This window comes from Vulpes lagopus, chromosome 8, assembly GCF_018345385.1.
Source record: "Vulpes lagopus strain Blue_001 chromosome 8, ASM1834538v1, whole genome shotgun sequence".
Classification (NCBI taxonomy): domain Eukaryota; kingdom Metazoa; phylum Chordata; class Mammalia; order Carnivora; family Canidae; genus Vulpes; species Vulpes lagopus.
The window spans coordinates 36,399,420-36,422,778 of record NC_054831.1 but is presented as its reverse complement, the minus strand read 5'-3'; the positions used below and the strand labels follow the sequence as shown (position 1 = coordinate 36,422,778).

Here is a 23,359-nt window from a genome sequence, read left to right as displayed (position 1 = left end):
CGAGCTGCTCCGGGTCCCGCCGAGTGCTGCAGCCCTTAGGGAGCTCGGCGCATCTCCCGGGGCGCAGTTCCTCTGTCACTGTCCCAGGGAGCCCGAGGGCGTCCCCGCCTTTCTGGGGATCCTGCTCCAATTCCCCGGGAGGCCTTTCCGCCGGGAAGGTTGGTGCAGCTCCTGCTCCTCCGGGACGGGGCTCTCCTGTCCTGGGGACACTCGCCCCGGCCTCAGCCCGGCTCCTCGCGGGGCCCCTCCCCCTCGGAGGCCTTTTGTTTCTTTATTTCTTTTTCCCCGTCTTCCTACCTTGATAGAAGCGCGAACTCTTCTCACTGGAGCGTTCCAGCTGGTCTCTCTTTAAATCTCAGGCCGAATTCGTAGGTTTTCAGGATGATTGGATGGTTTTCTAGGTAATTTGCTGAGGACAGGTGACCTGGAGACCCTACTCCTCCGCCATCTTGCTCCTCCCCCCTCCCAGGTTACTTTCCCTACAGGTTTCTTAAACTTCTGGACCTATGTGATTGCTTTCTTGTGGTGTCATTTTGCTGCTTCTTACAGTCTGGGTGCTATACATCCCCCACTATTTTTGGGTATTTTGTCTTACTACTGCATCGTAGGTGTGACTAATTTTATATGTTGATATAATTTAGGAATCTGAATGAGAGACTTATGAGTAGAGGTCTCACTGCCATCCTTAAATTTAGCTTCAGCCTCTTTGATGGGGAGGGGGCATAATATCCAGATTGGTACCCCAGCAGGTAAAGTGATCATCCTTTTTTACATCAGGCATGCTGCTTCACTTTCCCACTTCGCTAGGGTCATGATAAAATTGTACTTTGTTTCTTCACTTATTAACTTTAGTTTTGATTTATGTTGAGTACAGTTTCCAGTGAACTAGGTATAGTTAATTGGCACCATTGAGGAACATTGTTCTCTGATTACCAGGAAGTTTGGCTGCAGAACTTTTCTTGCCTTTAGCCTCAGAAGGCAAGATAGAAACAACCAAACTGGCAATGGCTGATTCTTTATAAACCAGAGAGGGCGAATGATCTTTTTTTTTTTCAGTACAATCCAATTACCTGAAAGGTAAACCAATTTTAGTATGTTCACTTCTTTTACTACCTTCCCTTTGTTTAACTCAATGAAACAGTAGCTCTCCCTATGGCTTTCAAGACTAAACATTTTAAAATCCCATCACCTTAAAATCATGCTGAGACAGTCATCCCTGGTGCCAAAAACATTCTTATTTCATTTTCTCTTGATCAAGTTAGAAATAGTTTGCCTGACAGCATTGTCACCTACTCTGCTCCTGTTCAGCGTGTGTTTCCCCCAGTCCACATGTCCCTCTGGCAGGCTGGCTGGCTTCTGCCACCCTGAACCTCCCCAAGGTTTGCCATTTGGTGCAAAGCTTCTCTCACACCCACCTTATCCTCCTGACTAGCACAGGGGAGGACTGAAGCCCATGTTTACCTGCAGTTTCAACCTGGATTCACTGAATCTATTTAATTGTGTCTCTATGTTTTCATGAAGTTCACTGCCAAGATGCGTTTAGAAATAATGTCCAAGTTCTCTCTTTAATCCCAGCTGCATCAGAGATTGAAATATAAGTCTGACTCATAGATTGTGCTTCGTAAGTGCAATGATACATTGACTCTTTTTGTTGTTTTTAAAGACCTCAAATTACAACAAAGAATTCTTCAGTTGAGAATCTCTGACTAATCTTTTTGTACTTGTTGCAGTGATAATCAGTGTCTCTGATGGGGATTTTGAAACATTGCTAAATTCTATGGCTCCTAATCAGAAAGACCCAATTTTTTTTTTATTTTTTACTATTTTACCATGCCGATCACAGTAAGTTCTAGTTCTTTGAAAATTGTGAATTTGTAAACCCATAGGTAAGCATATTTTTAAACAGAACAAATAACAGAGCATTCATTTGTTGAGCTTCACTTAGTAGCCAGGGTAGATAACAGTAATTTCCTTCCTATTTCTTTCTGAGGGAGAAGAATAACAGGATTCCAGACATATCTTATTTCTGGATTCAAACCAGTGGAACATCTTTAACTGTAAATAGTAGTAAAACTCTCTTGTAAAACTATAAAAGAGTTTGAGGTGATGAAAGGGATGGGCAATGAAACCAGATCCTCAAAGTGCACTTCGGTTTTACTCTGTTTCTACTGGGTTGTGGCTCTGAGGCCATAAGGTTTTCCATGCTGCTTGTAGCACTTTTCTGCCATTCTGGGACTCTTTAGATGACAGAGGAGGGATTTTGCAGACGGAGATGCTGTGAGCAGGTATTCACGGGCACACCAGTAGCTCTCGTGCTGTGGCTGCCAGCTGTGACTTGGATGAACACTGGCATGGCATCGAGTGCCTCAGTGACCTGTGGCCACTGCCACATCCTACGTGTGATTTCACACTGTGTTGCAGGTGTCAGCTGAGAGCATGAAAGGCAGGGGCCCACACGGTTGGGGGATTGATATTTTGTAGGGATGTGCCTCGAGGTGCCTCAGGTCTGACTTATAGCTGCTGGAAGTCCCTTTACCTCTTCATTTCTTTTGCAGCTTTGCTAGACTTTTTCCCCTTCTGGCTGTTCTTTGGGAGGGAATCGCCTCCCACCTGTGGGAGTCACAGAGGGTGTGGAGCAGCATGCAGGTGCTATGAGCTCTCTTCTTGCTGTCTTGAGGTGGCTGAGTCAGCTCCAAGGGGATCTTGGCTTGATCGAGCTTGTGTGCCCTGTTTGCTGGAATGCCCGTGAGCCTTTGCGGGTGCTGTTTCTCCTCCTAGAATGCACTTCCCCCTCCACCAGGGAACTCCTCTTTCAACATCCACCCCAGAGGCCACCTCCGTCTTGAACTTCTCCGCGATCCTTACATGTTTATCCTTAACCCTTTGGTGCGCACAGTTAACCATAGTCTCGTCTTTGTTCTTAAGCCGCTTGTATGTTCACCTGATGCCCCTTGTCACTTGCAGTGATGTTTTATGGTCACGGTGCCTGACTATCTTGAGTTATCGGGCACTCGATATTAATGAATGTTCACTGCATTGCCTCAGTCTCCTTGCCAAAGTGTGGCTGTAGCTTCTGCAGTGCCTACTTTTCTGCAGGCACCTTGCCAGCACCTTGGCAGGCATTGTCTGAGTGTTGGAGGAGCCTGGGAAGTATTATCCTCATTTCCTTGGTTAGGAGATTGAGGCCCCTGAAAGCCAAGTAACTTGCCCAAAGCACAGAATCAGTGAAAGAGAGATCCAAGATCTTAACTTCAGGGCTCTTTCTCCTACACTGCCTTGGATTCCCACAAACCTGTCTGGGCCTCAGTTTCCTCGAGTAAAATTAAGTGATAGTTCATGCTCTACCTGGCTCATAGAATTATGTAAGGAATATGGGAGACTTGTGGTGTGAAAGGGCTCTGCAAATTGTAAAGCAATATGCAAATGTAAGATAATATCCAAACTATCACAGGGATTGCTTCATCAGTTATTCTTTCTTAATATATCATCAATCTCTTCCTTTCTGTTAACTTCTTTCTCTATGTCTGCCAAGTTGCTAGGATATCTCCCGTCTTTTTTTTTTTTTTTAATATTTATTTATTATTTATTTATTTATTTATTTATTTGAGAGAGAAAAGGCAGGAGGAGCATGCATGCAGGAAGGGGAGGGGAAGAGGGAAAGAATCTTCCTCCCTGGCTGTGCATGGAGCCTGACCCAGGGCTTGATCTCCCCCCTCAGATCATGACCTGAGCTGAAACCAAGACTCTGATGCTTAATGGACTGAGCCACCCAGGAGCCCCTCCCACATCTTAAAATACAAATAATCAGCTTACCTCTCCCATGACCCTTGGAAAGACGGTAGTCCTCATTTCTCTGCCAGACCTCCCCTGACAGTGGTCCACACTAGATGTTTCCTTTTTCTAACAGCCATAGTCTGAATCTTAGTCCTGTCCATCTGTCAGACTGGTCTTCCCGAGTTATTCAGCAGCCTGCCAGTCATCACTGTTCAGTAACTGGTTTTAGCCCTCAGCACCCCCTAACCTCTGCAGTTTGTGAGATCGCTGACTGGTTCCTGTTTCCCCAAATTCTTTCTTCAGTACATACTCTCAACTCCCTCTCCTTTTCTTTCTCACCACCCTCTCATTTGTTTCTCTTTCCTCTTCTCTAAATTGGCAGCCTTAGGAATGCCCTCAGGGTTCTGACACCCCGGTATGATCAGGAGGTCCTTTCCTCTTGCAGTGGTTTGGGAAATAAAAGGAAGAGTGAAAGATACAGTGTCATCTTCCTTTAGTTCTTGAACTTGTAGCAAGTCCTTGGGGAAAAGACTTATGTACTAAGGTACTAAACAGAATCATGTCTTCAGTTTTCTTGTACGGGATCATTTTTTCTCAACTCCCATACCATTACCATCCTGTTAGAAAGAAAGCCTTATTAGCCCTTTTACTTACTATATGTTATAACTGCAGGGAGATTACTTTTCTTCCTGTAAATCTTCATGTAAATCCGGTAACATGGGGCTAAATATTATCTTGCAAGATTGTTTTTGCTCTTGAATGAGATACATATAAAGGGCTTAATTAACCTAGTGTCAGAGTGAGTGTTACCATTATTATTACATCATCATCATCATGACTTAGGGATAAGTTTTTATTTTACAGATTAAATTGAAGGGAAATAGACATATTTGTAATATTGAATCTCCCCTAATCTTTCATAATAATGAATCTTTGCATTCTAGGCTCTGTCCTGTTTACCACTGCTAGAATACTCCTTCTGTAGCACAGCCCTTTTTGATTTCTCTCTTCTTCCTACCTACTGATGGTGGCTGCTCCCACATTGTGTATATTCTTAGAGAGATCTAGTAAATGGTGCAAAATAAAGGCCGTAAGCTCTATTCCCATTCCTGGCACCTAGTAAAATTAACAAAAAGACCATCAGTATAGTTATACCTACATCTATATACAACAAGAGAAAAGATTGGCAAGGTGAAATAGGAAATCGGATGATGTGATAGTGGGAATCACAGAGAATAGATCTTATTTAAAGTTGATAAACCAACAAATAAATGCTTAAGTGTTTAAAAAAATGATAGTGATAACCACCAGAGGAGGGAAAAGCAGACTCTTAACACACTAAATTATCAGAAATAAAAAGAAAATACTACCCATAGAGCCAAAGAAAGAAATGAAGGAAGTATTAAAAAGAACGTTACAGAATTACATTGGCAAGAGTGAGGACACTGACCATTTTTATATACAGTTAATAGGAATATATACAGTTTGCTTCAGAGGATGATTTGGAATACCTATTTAAAAATATAAAGTCTCCAAATAAAATAAAAGTAAATTTACGTTTCTAAAATTTTTTTTCTAAATCTCATACCTTTTTTTTTTTTTTTTTTTTTGCTTTAAGATTTTTAGTTATTTAGAGAGAGAGAGTGCATATGAGTGTGGTAGGGGAGGGCAGAAGGAGAAGGAGAGAGAATCTCAAGTAGACTCTGCACTGAGTTTGGAGCCCAGTGAAGGGCTCAGTCCTATGACCCAAGATCATGACCTGAGCCAAAATCAAGACCCAGATGCCCAACTGACTGAGCCACCCGGGCGCCCCTCTAAAACTCATACTTTGTACGACAAGGTTATTTCTACAATCTGTCCTGCAGATAGGCTTGCCTCATGTGACAAGAGTGTTTGCGGAAGCATCATCTGTAGCAGAGATAAATTAACAGCAGGCTGACTTACTCAGTAGGAGGAGAGGTAGAGCAGTGTAGGGAGGGTAGCTGTGGGTGTTTTCTGTAGAGAAGTTACAATCAGTAAAAACATGATTACAAGTCTAGCTTCTTTTATCATCACCATGTGTGAGCAATTCCAAACAATGTCAGTGATAGGATACTCCCATTAAAAGGTACAGCAATACTGGTTTTGCCTCCCCTACCCTGTCCGTACATATTAGAGTAGGAGACGTGCTATAGAAGTTATGGAAGGTGCTTGTCATAGATGACTCTGTACCCCTGAGAGAGAGTGAGATAGAGCTTTGTGTACTGAAATGGACAGTATTTCAAATTATATTTTTGTTAAAAAAGGAAATTGCAGATTAGTATGAATGGTATAATTCTGTTTTTTTATATATATATGCTCTGTATGAGTGTGTGTATATATATATACCTATATTTATGTATATGTATATGTATATGCACACATGTATACATAAACCTTGATACCCAAATAGAATCAGGATATACAAGAAATGGTTAATAGTGGTTACCTGTAGATTGTGGGCATAGGGAGCCAGGAGATACTATTTGAGGTTTTTGTTTTTAAACAGGGAATTTATGTTACTTTATAATACATTTTTTCTTAACTCATTTCAAATTAATATCATTTGCTTTTTAGCATTCGTAATAATTTATACAGAGTTGAAATTGTAGAATATTATATAAACATATTCTATACTTAATTTTTTTTCTCCAAGCTAAATTGTCCAAGCTAATTGAATTTTACCTGAATACCACCCATAGGTAAATCAATAAATATATGTAGGTTATGGATAGGTTAAGTTGTTGTTGTTAGCTTTACTATATTTCTTTTCTATAAACATAATTGAGTAATTTATATGTTTATTATAACCTAAGAAGGTTTAATCTTAAGATTTAGATTCTTTTGGAACACCTTGTGGCTCTGTGGTTGAGTGTCTCCCTTCCACTCAAGGTGTGATCCTGGAGTCCTGAGATTGAGTCCCACATTGGGCTCCCTGTGGGAAGCCTGCTTCTCCTTCTGCCTATGTCTCTGTCTCTCATGAATAAATAAATAAATCTTTAAAAAAAAAAGATTTAGACTCTTTTTACTCTTTTATTTATTTTTCCCCTTTTCCTTTTTTTCATGGAGTTAAAGTTCACATAATACAAAATGTACTAACTTAGCCATTTTTAAGGGCACAATTCAGAGGTATTAATTTCATTCACATTGTCGTGCAGCTCTCACCTCCGTCCGTCCCCTAATTCCTTTCATCTTGTAACTCTGAAACCCTGTACCTATTAAACACTAGCTCCACATTCTCCCCTGCTTCCAGCCCCTGGCCACCACTATTCTCCTTTCTGTCTCTATGATTTTGACCAGGTACCTTATGTAAGTGAAAGCATACAGTGTTTGTCTTTTGTGCCTGGCTTGTTTCATGTAGCAGAATGTCTTCCAGGCTCATCCCATGTTATATAGCACATTGCAGAATCTCTTTCTTTTTTGAAGCTGAATAATATCCCTCCGTGTGTGTGTTTGTGTGGTGTTTCTGTGTGTGTACACCACATTTTACTTACCATTCAGTGGTAAATGGGCACTTAGGTTGCTTCCATATTTTAGGTTTTTGTGAATAATATTGTGAACCATGGGTATGCAGATACCTCTTAGAGAGCCTGCTTTCAATTCTTTTGGGTATATACCCAGAAATGGAATTACTGGATCATAGGATAATTATGTTTTTAATTTTTGGAGGAACCTCCATACTATTTTCTGCAGTGGCTACACCATTTTATATTCTCCCCAAGAGTGCACAAGGGTTCCAGTTTCTCCACATTCTTACCAACATTGTTGTTGTTTTTAAAGATTTTATTTATTTATTCATGAGAGACAGAGAGAGAGAGAGGCAGAGACATAGGCAGAGGGAGAAGCAGGCTCCATGCAGAGAGCCCAATCTGGGACTTGATCCCAGGACTCCAGGATCACACAGAGTCAAAGGCAGACACTTAACTGCTGAGCCACGCAGGCATCCCCAACATTGTTTTATGTTATTGTTTTAAGGTCTCTCTCTCTCTTCCCTCTCTCTCTCTCTTTTTAAATGTGAGCATCTATAGCTGTAAATTTCCCCCTTAGCACCACTTTTGCTGTATCTCATAAATTTCGTAAGTTTTGGTATGTTGTGTTTTTATGGTCATTCATCTCTAATTATTTTCTAATTTCCCTTACTATTTCTTCTTTGATTCATTGGTTTTTTAAAAGTGTGTTGTCTAATTTCCAGTTGGTGAGTTTTTCTGTTTTTTTTCATGTTACTGTTATGGTCCGAGAAGATGCTTTGTATGATATCTATTTTTTAAATCTATTGAGACCTAATTTGTGGCTTAATATATACGGTCTATCCTAAAAATATCACGTGTACACTTAGGAAGACTGTGTGTGCTGCTGCTGTTGGGTGGAGTGTTCTATTTATAGCTGTCAGGGTTAGATGATTTATTGTGTTAAGTCCTCTGTTTCCCTATTTATCATCTATCTTGTTGTATTCATGACTGTGTGGAGTATTGAAGTCTCTGTTATTGTAGAATGTCTATTTCTCCCTGTGATTCTCTCCATTTCTGCTTCATATATTTTGATGCGGATGGGATGTCATTGTGTAAATATTTTTAATTGTTATATTTTTTAACTCTATTGAATCTTAGTTAACATATTGTGTCCTCCTATGTCTATTCTATAACCACTCCTGTTCTCTTTTGGTGACTGTTTGCATGGAATATCTCTTTACATTCTATCACTCTGAACCTGTCTTTGGATCTCAAGTTAATCCCTTTAGACAGCATAGAGTTGGATAATGTGTTTTTATCCATTCTGTTAATCTTTGTCTTCTGATTGGAGAGTTTAATCCATTTGCATTTAAAGTCCTGATAAGAAAGGATTTACTTTGATCATTGTGCTTTTTTTTTTCCCTCTATGGCTTATAGGTTTTTATTTCTTCATTTCCTGCATTCTTATCTTTTTTTGTGTGTTCATTTGTGTTGTGGGTTTTTTTGTAATTCAATGTTTATATTCATTTGTAGTTTTTTTGGAGTACATTATATAGTTATTTTCTTTGTGGTTACCATGGGGATTACGTTTAACATACAGAATTATAACATTTTACTTTTATAGCAGCTTAACCTCAGTAACATACAAAAAGTGCTCCTTTACAGTTCTGTACCCACCCCTTTCAATTGTAAATGTCACAGAATTACATCTTTACACATTGAGTGCCCCAAAACATAAACCAGTAATTCCTTCAACTGCATTGGTCTCCTTGATTATATAGAAAACAAGATTTAGAGTTACTAACCAAAGCTATAGTAATACTAGATTTACATTAATAATTGTTTTTTTCTTTAATTGGTTTCTTAAATACTGTAGAAAACAGTATATTTACATACTACTGTTTTAATAACAATAGCTTTTGTGGTTGCTCATGTATTTACTGTAATTGACATTTTTATTTCTCCATATGATTTCAGTTACTGTCTAGTGTCCTTCATCTCACCTTGTAGGACTTCTTGATCATTTCTTTGCAGGGCAGGTATAGTGGTCATGAACTCCTTACCTTTTGTTTATCTGGGAATGTTTTGATTTCTCCTTCACTTCTAAAGGACAGTTTTACTAGATATAAGATTCTTGAGGGGCGCCTTGGTGGCTCAGTTGGTTGGGTGTCTGCCTTTGGCTCAGGTCATGATCCCAGGGTCCTGGGATCAAGTCCCACATCAGACTCCCTGCTCAGTGAGGAGTCTGCTTCTCCCTCTCCCTCTGTCCCTCCCACAGTGCATGCTCTCCCCAGCTCATGCTCGCTCGCTCGCTCGCTCTCTCTCTTGAATAAATAAATAAATCTTTAAAAAAGGAAAAAAGATGAATCCTTCATATTTGGCTTTTGAAAGTTTGATGATATTATGTCTTCGTTTGGTTGTCCTTGAACTCATTTTTCTTGTAATTTGGTGTGCTTCTGAATGTTTATATTCATGTCTTTCTTTAAATTTGGAAAGCTTTCAGCTATTATTTCTTTCTTTTTTTTAATAATAAATTTATTTTTTATTAGTGTTCAATTTGCCAACATACAGAATAACACCCAGTGCTCATCCCATCAAGTGCCCCCCTCAGTGCCCGTCACCCATTCACCCCCACCCCCCGCCCTCCTCCCCTTCCACCACCCCTAGTTTGTTTCCCAGAGTTAGGAGTCTTCATGTTCTGTCTCCCTTTCTGATATTTCCTACCCATTTCTTCTCCCTTCCCTTCTATTCCCTTTCACTATTATTTATATTCCCAAATGAATGAGACCATATAATGTTTGTCCTTCTCCGATTGACTTATTTCACTCAGCATAATACCCTCCAGTTCCATCAGTGTTGAAGCAAATGGTGGGTATTTGTCATTTCTAATGGCTGAGTAATATTCCATTGTATACATAAACCACATCTTCTTTATCCATTCATCTTTCGATGGACACCGAGGCTCCTTTCACAGTTTGGCTATTGTGGACATTGCTGCTAGAAACATCGGGGTGCAGGTGTCCTGGCATTTCATTGCATCTGTATCTTTGGGGTAAATCCCCAACAGTGTAGTAACTTCTTGCAGGATACATCCACAAAGGCAAATGAAACAAAAGCAAAAATGAACTATTGGGACTTCATCAAGATAAGAAGCTTTTGCACAGCAAAGGATACAGTCAACAAAACTAAAAGACAACCTACAGAATGGGAGAAGATATTTGCAAATGACGTATCAGGTAAAGGGCTAGTTTCCAAAATCTATAAAGAACTTATTAAACTCAACACCAAAGAAACAAACAATCCAATCATGAAATGGGCAAAAGACATGAACAGAAATCTCACAGAGGAAGACACAGACATGGCCAACATGCACATGAGAAAATGCTCTGCATCACTTGCTATCAAGGAAATACAAATCAAAACCACAATGAGATACCACCTCACACCAGTGAGAATGGGGAAAATTAACAAGGCAGGAAACCACAAATGTTGGAGAGGATGTGGAGAAAAGGGAACCCTCTTACACTGTTGGTGGGAATGTGAAATGGTGCAGAAACTCTGGAAAACTGTGTGGGGGTTCCTCAAAGAGTTAAAAATAGACCTGCCCTACGACTCAGCTATTATTTCCTCAGATATTCTCTCTGCCCCCTTTTCTCTATTTTCTCCTGCTTGGATGCCCATAATATGTATGTTGGTCCTTTGTATGTTTTCCATTGGTCCTTAGGCTCTGTTCACTTTTCTTCAATCTTTTTCTTTCTATTCATCAGCGTCTTTAATTTTCATTTTTATTTTTTTAGTGTCACTGCTTCTTTCTTCTTTCTGTTCACATCTGCCTTTGAACACCTGCAGTCAATTTTTCATTTTAGATATTGTGCCTTTCAGCTTCAGGATTTCTTACTGGTTTCTTTTTAGCTTTTTCTCTCCCTTTATTGATATTTTTATTTTGGTCACACATTATTTCCTTGGCCTTCTCCACTTCCTTTAGTTCTTGGGCATATTTAAAGCAGTTCTTTTAAAATCTTTGTCTAATATATCTACCATTCAGTCTTTTTCAGGGACAGAGACAGAGCTGTTGAATTATTTCTTTCCCTGAGTAGGCCATACTTTCATATTTTGTTGTATGCCTTGTGATGTTTTTATTGAACACTTCCCCAGTGTTTGCTGGTTTTTATGTTATTCTAGTTTATTGTTTTTGTGATTTTGACTGTTGTAAGCTGCTTCTGTGCTGGGGATCACTTGAGGTATAAACTTAATATTTTCCCAGATCTTTCTGAGGTTTTCTTTGGATACGTGCACTAATTTTCCTCATATATATAATTGTTTTTGAAAGTTGTTCCAGTTTTTGATGTCTAGTTCCGAAAAAGGGAAAAGTAAAAAATGAAGAAGGGAAAAAAGCACGAATCCTTTACATCTGGAAGTCACTTGAGCTGAAGAGGGAGGCTTGCAACAATAGGGGGTGATACAACAATGGCTGCTGGCCTCTTTGCACCTTTAAGAGCAAAGCAGCAATCAACTGTCAGAGCACAGATCCCCAGTATTTGGGGAACAGAGTCCTTTTTGCCCACCCTAATCCCACAAGCTGTGTGTAAGCTGCTCCAGGAACAGATGCACAGCTGCCTGCCATGTGGCTATGGATGGGGATAGGTAGGCACTACTGTATTACTGTATTAAGAGCTAAAACTGACCACAGTTTACACTCTAGGCCTTCCCCTGGAAGCTGAATGTCTTCGAAATACCCCAGAGTTCCAAAACAGTTTCATCAGACAGATTGTACCAATACAGTTTTCTAAGTGGGGAGACAGACTACTGATGCTTCCTTCTTGGAATCTTCCCAGAATCCTTTACTTTTTTGTTTTGTTTTTATATTTATTTTTATTATCTGGCCATTAAAAAGTGAATTATTTTTATTTTTTATTTTATTTTTTCTTTTTGTATGTTTTTTATTGGAGTTTGATTTGCCAACATACAGCATAACACCCAGTGCGCATCCTGTCAAGTGCCCCCCTCAGTGCCCATCACCCAGTCACCCCATCCCCCTGCCCACTTCCCTTTCCACTACCCCTTGTTCGTTACCCAGAGTTAGGAGTCTCATGTTCTGTCATCCTCACTGATATTCCCACTCATTTTCTCTCCTTTCCCTTTTATTCCCTTTCACAAATTTTTATATTCCCCAAATGAATGAGACCATATAATGTTTGTCCTTTGATTGACTTACTTCACTCAGCATAATACCCTCCAGTTCCATCCATGTCGAAGCAAATGGTGGGTATTTGTCGTTTCTAATGGTTGAGTAATATTCCATTGCATATATATAGACCACATCTTCTTTATCCATTCATCTTTTGATGGACACCGAGGTTCCTTCCACAGTTTGACTATTGTGGACAATATTACACATTCCACTATTGTGGACATTGTTGCTATAAACATTGGGGTGCAGGTTTCACTGCAACTGTACCTTTGGGGTAAATCCTCAGCAGTGCAATTGCTGGGTCGTAGGGCAGATCTATTTTTAACTCTTTGAGGAACCTCCACACAGTTTTCCAGAGTGGCTGTACCAGTTCACATTCCCACCCACGGTGCAAGAGAGTTCCCTTTCTCCACATCCTCTCCAACATTTGTTGTTTCCCGTCTTGTTAATTTTCCCCATTCTCACTGGTGTGAGGTGGTATCTCATTGTGGTTTTGATTTGTATTTCCCTGATGGCAGGTGATGTGGAGCATTTTCTCATGTGCTTATTGGCTATGTGTATGTTTTCTTTGGTGAAATTTCTGTTCATGTCTTTTGCCCATTTCATGATTGGATTGTTTGTTTCTTTGGTGTTGAGTTTAATAAGTTCTTTATAGATCTTGGAAACTAGCTCTTTATCTGATAGGTCATTTGCAAATATCTTCTCCCATTCTGTAGGTCGTCTTTTAGTTTTTTGACGTTTCTTTTGCTGTGCAAAAGCTTCTTATTTGATGAAGTCCCAATAACTCATTTTTGCTTTTGTTTCTCTTGACTTCATGGGTGTATCTTGCAAGAAGTTGCTGTGGCCAAGTTCAAACAGGGTGTTGCCTGTGTTCTACTCTAGAATTCTGATGGATTCCTGTCTCATATTTAGATCTTTCATCCATTTTGAGTTTATCTTTGTGTCTGGTGTAAGAGAATGGTCTAGTTTCATTCTTCTGCATGTGGCTGTCCAATTTTCCCAGCACCATTTATTGAAGGGATTGTCCTTTTTCCAGGAGATGATAGTCTTTCCTGTTTTGTCGAATATTATTTGGCCATAGAGTTGAGGGCCCATATCCGGGTTCTCTATTCTGTTTCATTGATCTATGTGTCTGTTTTTGTGCCAGTACCATACTGTCTTGATGATCACAGCTTTGTAGTACAACTTGAAATCTGGCATTGTGATGCTCCCGGCTCTGGTTTTCTTTTTCAATATTCCCCTGTCTATTCAGGGTCTTTTCTGATTCCACACAAATCTTAAGATGATTTATTCCAACTCTCTGAAGAACTTCTATGGTATTTTGATAGGGATTGTATTGAATGTGTAAATTGCTGTGGGTAGCGTTGACATTTTCACAATATTTATTCTTCCAATCTATGAGCATGGAATATTTTTCCGTCTCTTCGTGTCTTCCTCAAGTTCTTTCAGAAGTGTTCTGTAGTTTTTAGGGTATAGATCCTTTACCTCTTTGGTTAGGTTTATTCCTAGATATCTTATGCTTTGGGGTGCAATTGTAAATGAGATTGACTCCTTAATTTCTCTTTCTTTAGTTTCATTGTTAGTGTATAGAAATACCACTGATATCTGGACATTGATTTTGTATCCTGCCATACTGCTGAATTGCTCTATGAGTTCTAGCAATCTTGGTGTGGAGTCTTTGGGGTTTTCTATGTACAGTGTTACATCATCTGCAAAGAGGGAGAGTTTGACTTCTCTGCCAATTTGAATGCCTTTTATTTCTTTTTGTTGTCTGATTGCTGAGGCTAGGACTTCTAGTAGTATGTTGAATAGCAGTGGTGAGAGTGGACATCCCTGTTGTGTTCCTGATCTTAGAGGGAAGGCTCCCAGTGTTTCCCCATTGATAATGATATTTGCTGTGGGCTTTTCGTAAATGGCTTTTAAGATGCTGAGGAATGTTCCCTCTATCCCTACACTCTGAAGAGTTTTGGTCAGGAATGGATGCTGTATTTTGTCAAATGCTTTCTCTGTATCTATTGAGAGGATCATATGGTTCTTGTTTTTTCTGTTGTTGAAATGATCTATCACCTTGATTGCTTTACTAGTGTTGAACCAGCCTTGCATCCCAGGGATAAATCCCACTTGGTCATGGTGAATAATCTTCTTAATGTACTATTGGATCCTATTGGCTAGTATCTTGTTGAGAATTGTTGCATCTGTGTTCATCAGGGATATTGGTCTATAATTCTTTTTGGTGGGGTCTTTAGTTTTGGAATTAAGGTGATGCTGGCCTCAGAAAACAAATTTGGAAGTATTCCATCCCTTTCTATCTTTCGGAACAGCTTTAGTAGAGTAGTTATTGTTTCTTCTTTAAATGTTTGATAGAATTCCCCTGGGAAGTCATCTGGCCCTGAGCTTTTGTGTCTTGGGAGGTTTTTGATGACTGCTTCAATTTCCTCCCTGGTTATTGGCCTGTTCAGGTTTTCTATTTGTTCCTGTTCCAGTTTTGGTAGTTTGTGGTTTTCTAGAAATGTGTCCATTTCTTCTAGATTGCCTAATTTATTGGCATATAGCTGCATAATATGTTTTTTAAAATTGTTTGTATTTCCTTGGTATTGATTGTGATCTCTCCTTTTTCATTCGTGATTTTATTGAGTCTTTTTTCTTTTGTTTTTAATAAGGCTGGCTAATGGTTTATCTATCTTATTAATTGTTCCAGAGAACCCACTCCTGGTTTTGTTGATCTGTTCCACAGTTCTTCTGGTCTCTATTTCATTGAGTTCTGCTTGAATCTTTATTAATTCTCTTCTTCTGTTTGGTGTAGGTTTTATTTGCTGTTCTTTCTCCAGTTCCTTTAGGTGTGAGGTTAGCTTGTGTATTTGAGTTTTTTTCTAATTTTTTGAGGGATGCTTGTATTGTGATGTATATCCCTCTTAGGACTGCTTTTGCTGTATCCCAAAGATTTTGAACTGTTGTATCTTCATTCTCATTAGTTTCCATGAATTTTTTTAATTCTTCTCTAATTTCCTGGTTGACCCATTCTTCTTTTAGCAGGATGCTCTTTAACCTCCACGTGTTGAGTTTCTTCCAAATTTCTTCTTGTGATTACGTTCATGTTTCAAAGCATTATGGTCTGAAAATATGCAGGGGACAATCCCAATCTTTTGGTATTGGTTGAGACCTGAGTTGTGACCCAGTATATGGTCTATTCTGGAGAAAGTTCCTTGTGCACTTGAGAAGAATGTATATTCAGTTGCATTTGGATGTAAAATTCTGTAAATATCTGTGAAAGCCATCTGGTCCAGTGTATCATTTAAAACTTTTGTTTCTTTGGAGATGTTGGGCCTAGAATATCTGTCATATGCAGAAAGTGCCATGTTGTAGTCTCCCAGTATTAGTGTATAGTTGTTTAAGTATGTCTTTACTTTGGTTATTAATTGGTTGATATACTTGGCAGCTCCCACATTAGGGGCATAAATATTCATGACTGTTAGGTCCTCTTGTTGGATAGATCCTTTAAGTATATTATAGTGTCCTTTTTCATCTCTTATTACAGCCTTTGGGATAAACTTTAATTTATCTGATATGAGGATTGCTACCCCTGCAATATATACCTATTCAGTCCCTGTTTTTGTGGATTATTTCTTTGGGCTTCCTCTTTCTTTTACAGGGTCCCCCTGAATATTTCTTGCAGAGCTGGTTTGGTGGTCTCAGATTCTTTCAGTTTCTGCCAATCTTGGAAGCTCTTTATCTCTTCTATTCTGAATGAGAGCCTTGCTGAATAAAGTATTCTTGGCTGCATGTTCTTCTCATTTAGTACCTTGAATATATCCTGTCAGCCCCCTCTGGCCTCCCAGGTCTCTGTGGAGAGGTCTGCTGTTTAATCTAATATTTCTCCCCATACAAATTAGGGATCTCTTGTCTCTTGCTGCTTTAAGGATCTTCTCTTTATCTTTGGAATTTGCAAGTTTCACTATTAAATATTGAGGTATTGAATGGTTTTTATTGATTTTAGGGGGATCTTCTCTATCTCCTAGATGTGAATGCCTGTTTCCCTCCCCAAATTAGGAAGTTCTCAGCTATGATTTGTTCAAATATGCTTTCTGGTCCTCTGTCCTTCTCGGTGTCCTCTGGAACCCCAATTAAATGTAGATTTTTCCTTCTGAGGCTGTCATTTATTTCCCTTAACCTTTCCTCATGGTCTTTTAATTGGTTTTCTATTTTTTTCCTCAGCTTCCTTCCTTGCCATCAACTTGTCTTCTGTGTCACTCACTCTTTCTTCTACCTCATTAATCCTCATCATCATTAGGACCTCCAGTTTGGATTGCATCTCATTTTACTGATTTTTAATTTTGGCCTGATTAGATCTAAATTCTGCAGTCATGAAGTCTCCTGAATCCTTTATGCTTTTTCCAGAGCCACCAGTAGCTTTATAATTTTGCTTCTGAATTGCCTTTCTGACATCAAATTGTAATCCAAATTCTGTAGCCGTGGCAGAGAGTACTGTTTCTGATTCTTTGTTTTGTGGTGAGTTCTTCTTTCTAGTCATTTTGCTCAGTGCAGAGTGTCTATGAGTGGGCTGCATCAAGAGTATCAACTATGACCTAAGTAAACTTTACCCTAGATGATTCTGCCGAGGTCAGAGACCAGAAATTGAAACCAAAGATCAGAATGAAATAAAACAAAAGGACCACTAAAGTGAAAAACAAATTTTAAAACAAAGTAGTAAAAAATAAAAGGCCAACAATCCTAAAGAAGAAGAGAAAAAAAGAAGAAGAAAGTGGGGGGACTGGGAGATGGTGGTGGTGAAGAAGCTGTAGTGGAGGGAGAATGTAGTCTACCTGAGGGGTTCTAGAGGGTGATCCTCTTGTTTCTGAGTATATTAAGTTCTGTGTATTCAAAGATGCTCAATTCCCAATTTATATAAACCAGAAATACTTGTAGAGAGCTCCAACATTGACCACCAAAACATAAATGAGATAAAAGAGGGGGGCCAAATGGGAATGAAGAATCTCACAGAGTGAACCAGCATGGTATACCACTTGGTTCTGGGTGCATACTGGTCATGTTTTAGAAGGTATTAACTTCTGCCACTGTAGAACAAAATGAGGCAGAGAAAAAACAAAAACCACAAAACAAAAGAAAGCATGTCTTGTATATCTCCCAAAATTCACTTGAGTATGTTGAAGGGAATCTTGAAGTGGAAAATATATCTAAGACCTGTAATTGTAGAAATATGAAAGTCAAAAAGGAAGAATCTTAAAAATGGAGAGGTGGTAAAATATTGTAGTTAAGGTGGGAAAAGAGAAAAAAATTAGAAATTTACAGTCTGAAACGAGTTGTACTCAAAAAAGGTAGAAAAAAGAGGAGGAGTACCCTCTGGTTCCATATACTGTAAATCCCTCTACTTCCCCTGCAGCTTTCCAGCGCTGCTTGGTTAGGAACTTGCTCTTCCCCTGTCCTTCCAGCTGGTCCTCTGGGGAGGGGCCTGCCGTTATGATTCTCAGGTGTGTGCACCTGGGCGAGTGCCCTGCCCCCTGCCAGGTGCCTGGCTCATTGGGAGCTGTTTACCCCGAGAGGTCCCTGTTCCCTGGCGGCCCCGACCCTCCCAGACACAGGGTGACACCAGGAGGGACACCACCACTGGCGGCAGCCAGCTCTCCAGCCCTGGAGTCAGCTTCCACAGTAACTACTGCAGCATCTAGTCTGCACTGGCCTGGATGCTCCGGGGGTGGGCATCGCTGATCAGCACAGCTTGGGGGCGCCAGGTGGCAGGAGATTCCTCATTGTCCTGTGCTGGGGAGGGGGGTGCGCAGGATCTTGGGCTGTGTCCCCTGACACCCTGGGCTCCGGGGCCTGCGCCTCTGGAATCGCGCTCTCGGGGCTGCACAGCCCCCTCCGCGTGGAGCCACCCTTGAGCTGCTCCCGAGGCCCCATCCGGCTGCTCTCCAGCCCTTTACCTCACTGCCCCGCGGGGTGTGGCGCACTCTCCCCGGGCGCCCCTCCTCTGTTAGTGACCCCGGGAACCTGGGGGCTCCACTGCCCCTCTTGGGATCCTGCCCGAGTTCCCTGCGTGCACCTTTCTCTCCGGGAAGAATCCGGTGCTGATTTTTTAAAGTTCCCGCTTCTCCGGGGCGGGGCTCTCCTGTCACAGAGGCTCCTAGCGCCGCCACCCCCATTTGATTCATTGTCGGTTTTTTTTTTCCGCCTTCCTACCTTGTTAGAAGCGAAAACCCTTCTCTCTGTAATGTTCCAGTTCTCTCTTTAAATCTCAGGTCAGATTTGTAGGTTTTCAGGATTGTTTGAAAGTTATCTAGGTAAGTTGGTGGGGCCAGGTTCCTTGGAGACCCTGCTCCTCTGCCATCCTGCCCCATTCTCTGTTGTGTAGTTTCTGAAGAGAATGCAGATATACTTTTTATTCTTGCTCCTCTATAGGTAAGGTGATTATTCCGCCCTCCTCCATCTTCTTTGGGGATTTTTTCCTTGTCTTTGATTTTTTTGCAGTTGAAATATGATATTCCCAAATGTGTGTGTTTCTTTTAAAGATTTTATTTATTCATGAGAGACACAGAGAGAGAGAGAGTCAGAGACACAGGCAGAGGGAGAGGCAGGCTTCCCGCAAGGAACCTGATGTAGGACTCAATCCAAGGACCCCAGGATCATGACCTGAGCAGAAGGCAGGTGCTCAACCACTGAACCACCCAGGTGCACCCCCCTCCTCCAAATATGTTTTTTGTCCTGCTTGGTGTTCGCCCTTCATTTGGAAAGTTTTAGCCATTAAGACTTCAAATATTTCTTCTGTTCCTTTTTTTCTGTGTTCTCCTGTAATTCCCATTACATGTACATTACATTTTTTGTAATTATCCCACAATTCTTTGGGTCTTCTCTTCTGTCTTTTTCATTCTTTTTTTTTCTTTACATCATATTCTTAGAAGTTTTTATTGACATTTCTTCAGGCTCACTGAGAGTTTCCTTGGTCATGCCCAGTCTACTGATGAGCATTTTCTTTTATTCTTTTTTAGAGTGTCCATATCTTTGTTTATATTACCCATGAATCTTGTGAATTTCCTTATAGAACCCTTAGCATGCTAGTCATAGTTGTTCTGAATTCTCAATCTGGTTATTCTAACACCTCCTACAAACCTGAATTTGGTTCTAGTGCTTGTTCTGTTTCTTCAGACTGTGCTCTTTTATCATGACTTGAAATTGTTTGGTGAAAGTTGAACTTCAGTTAGTTAGACTCTGTTTACTTTTGCTGTAACTGTGGTATTGGAGGCTAAACATATTTTTCCCTTTTTCTTTTTTCTTTCTTTCTTTCTTTCTTTCTTTCTTTCTTTCTTTCTTTCTTTCTTTCTTTCTTTCTTTCTTTCTTTCTTATCTCTGATGTGTTTGGGTTTCTCTGGAGACTTCTACTTAAATAATATCTGAGATGTGCAGTTTTTCAACTGTATCTCCTGTTATATTTTATAGGGTCTCTATTGCTGTGGTGGTGAGGGTGGGGTGGGTGGGATGCATTCTAAAGTTCTGTGATTAAGTCTCAGACTGGTACGAAGCCTGTGCCCTCAGCTCTGACTTCTGCAAGTGCTTTTCAGTTCCCCTTCCATGTTTGGATGAGACGGGGACTGGGTTGGATATTTCTTTTCTCCTAGGTAAATTATGCTCTGGTAAGATAGTTTCTTTTGAGGGCAGCCTTGTTAGGAATAACAGAATTCTTTGGTGTATTTCAAAGGGCTTGTTTCCCACCCCAACCCCCCACCCCCTGCTGGAAGCATTGCGAGAATTTTTCTCCATCTTTACTATGAGAACCTAGTAGGGCTATTGGAAAGAAAACTCATGAAAAGTGTGGGAATCCCCCCTAAACTGGGCCTCCCTAGAGTTTTTAACTCTCAGATTTGTCCACACTGAGCCTCCCGCAATTTATCAATTTTAGTTTAAATTTTCCTACCTTAATGTTTGTCTACACTGGAGAGTTCTATGAATTGTGATTCTTGTATGCCTGCTTGTCTGTATATTTTTTGGAGCAGCATTTTGCTCTGTGACCTCAATTTTATGCTGGATACAAGAAGAGTTGGTGATTTTTAGTTGACTGTTTTACTTGTTGGTAGGATAGAAAAATACCTTCCAGGCTCCTTACATGTCAGGACACCAAAGCCTCCATTATTTCCTGTTCTTACAATACATTTTCTCCCCCATTTCCATCATGTCCCTTTCTTTCCATGCCCTAGCAGCTCCGACTTTTCTTCTCTGTCTTCCTTTTCATCTCTTCATCTGGAAGATCTGTTGACCCTCTTCTCAGGCTGCATCACCCTTCCCGGTGATGCTTCTCCCTCAGCAGTTAACTAACACCTGAGCAGTAAAGCCTCTGACTTAATATCCTGAGTGTCTGACACCTTATGGGCACTTCACAGTCAGTGTCTCCAGAATTGAATTTATTTTCTGTGATTCCTCTGCCCTTCTCCCACAACTGCACCCCACCCTCCCTTCCTCTCCCACAAACATACCCACCCGCCTTTCTTTCTTTTTTCCTGTTTAGTGCTCTGATCAAATGACTCTGCCATCCCATGCACCTGGCTCAAGCCAGAAACCTATGTGTTATTCTAGACCATTCTTTCTCACTCACATAGTCCCAAAACATTTTCATCTCAAAGAAAAACAAATTCATATCTGCCTCCTCTTCCTTGACCCTACCTGCTTTTGCTTAGGTTCAGACCCTAGTTTACTGTCTGCGCTCCTCACCTCTCCTGCATTCCTCCCTCCACTGTCAACTTCGCAGTGTTCTTCCATGTCTCCCAATCTGTAAGCAATTCACCGAGAGTGTGGACATACTGCATTAGAAATTTTGTTTAGATTTATTTTCATTTCAACTTGTAAAAATGTATCCTTCATTTTGTTTTGATTTTAGTGTATGTGCTGCCAAAGCGAGCACTTTTTTTTTGTTTTGAAATGTAGAACAATAGCACATGCATATAATTTATTAATATACATATATTAAGGTTGAATACTTAAAAATTATTTTAATAATTGGGGTACATAATCAAAAAGTTGAGAGACCACGTGCCTACAATGTGAAGTCCTAATCCCTCAGTTTATGTTCTCTGAATCCTGCCCATGTGTGTCCAGACTCCCCTCCCTCTCTTTTCCTGTTTATCCCCATATCAACTCACTCATGTTTAGCCACTGGTTTAGAAGTTACCAGGCTGTTTCCTGACTTCACACTGTTGCTTCTCCCTAGAATTGTCCTTATTCATTGTCTCCACCCCTCCCAGCAGACTCCTGGTCCTGAGTTTCTTTCTGTGACCCCTTCCTATTCCTACCTTCTCTTCCACAAGTGAAGTCATCATACCCCCTTGCTAGCCCTCCGTCTGTGTCCTTCACTGAGTCCTCTGATGGTGTCTCTAGCACCACTCTGCTGCTACCCCACGTTTGGGAGACCAGAGTAGTCTGTCCACCTCTCTGCCTCCTTTACAGTGAGCTCCAGAGAGACAGACACTCTCCTTATTCCCTAGCTCCAAAAACCGGTGGACTCTTGACAGCCTGCACAAGTATGTGAATCAAGTGACCAAGGACACTGAACTGCTGATATATCTTTCGCCAGTGAGATCCTTTTTATGAAAAATTGATCAGGAACTAAGTTGTAAATTTGTGGATTTCTAGAGTCAAAATTTCTTTTTATTTTATTTTATTTTATTTATCTATTCATAAGAGATACAGAGAGAAAGGCAGAGACATAGGCCGAGAGAGAAGCAGGCTCCATGCAGGGAGCCCAATGCAGGACTCGGTCCTCGGACTCCAGGATCACACCCTGGGCCAAAGGCAGGCACCCAACCACTGAGCCACCCAGGCATCTCCAAAATTTCTTTTATGGTATAATTTATACATGCTTACTACATCCAATCATTCACTTAGTAATAAGCATGCATTTGTATATGTTTTACATGAAGGTTTATATATATTTTGTTTTGATTTTAGTTGATTTTTTATTAAAGTATAGTTGACACACAATGTCATCACAACAATGTGATGATAGTTTCAGGTGTACAATATAGTGATTCAACAAGTGTATACGTAATGCTAAGCTATCTTCTGTCACCACAAGTATATATTTTGTTAATTCCAGAGACTAGAAATAGAATAAGCTATTCTATTTCTATTATTCTAGAGCCATTCTTTCTAGCTGTGGTCATAAAATTTGGCCTGACCTAATTACCCAAAAGTGAGCACTCACATCATATATTCTGGATGTGCTTTGGCTTATGTTGGAAGAGGACATAAAAAGTCATAGTTGAGTGAAGAATAATTAACCTTGCCAGTACATTATGCTTCATTTAAGGTATAGAACTATAAAACAGGTAAATTAAGATCTGATTGTTTATGTTAGAGACTTTTTCCATTAACAAGTGTTTTACTAGAGATAGAATTTAAATTCACTAAAGATAGTGAATTTATTTACTAGATTCTAATCTAGTAATTCTTTTTTTTTTTTTTTTTAATTTTTTTTTTATTTATTTATGATAGTCACAGAGAGAGAGAGAGAGGCAGAGACACAGGCGGAGGGAGAAGCAGGCTCCATGCACCGGGAGCCCGACGTGGGATTCGATCCCAGGTCTCCAGGATCGCGCCCTGGGCCAAAGGCAGGCGCCAAACCGCTGCGCCACCCAGGGATCCCTAATCTAGTAATTCTAATTCTAGAGATACTAATTCTAATTCTAGAGATAGAATTTAAATTCACTAAAAATAGTGAATTAATTTACTAGAGATAGAATTAAATTCACTATGCCTCAGGACTTGAGTTTGTTATTTATGTGATAGAAGTTGCAATTTTTTAGAATAGAATATATTTCATATTTCATTATAGCTCACACTGGTTAGATTCTGTCTGTAGGTATGCATAAAGGAATGTGTGTAGTGTGGGTAATTGAGCTGGATTGCCTAATTAAGTCAGTGCAAG

At 40.1% G+C, this 23,359-nt stretch overlaps 1 protein-coding gene across 3 annotated transcripts in view; it reads left to right on the top strand.

Annotated features, from left to right (window-relative positions):
- Nucleotides 1-23,359, top strand: part of LOC121497195 (mitochondrial intermediate peptidase) — a 175,600-nt gene that overhangs the window by 47,416 nt on the left and 104,825 nt on the right. The window lies entirely within an intron of this gene.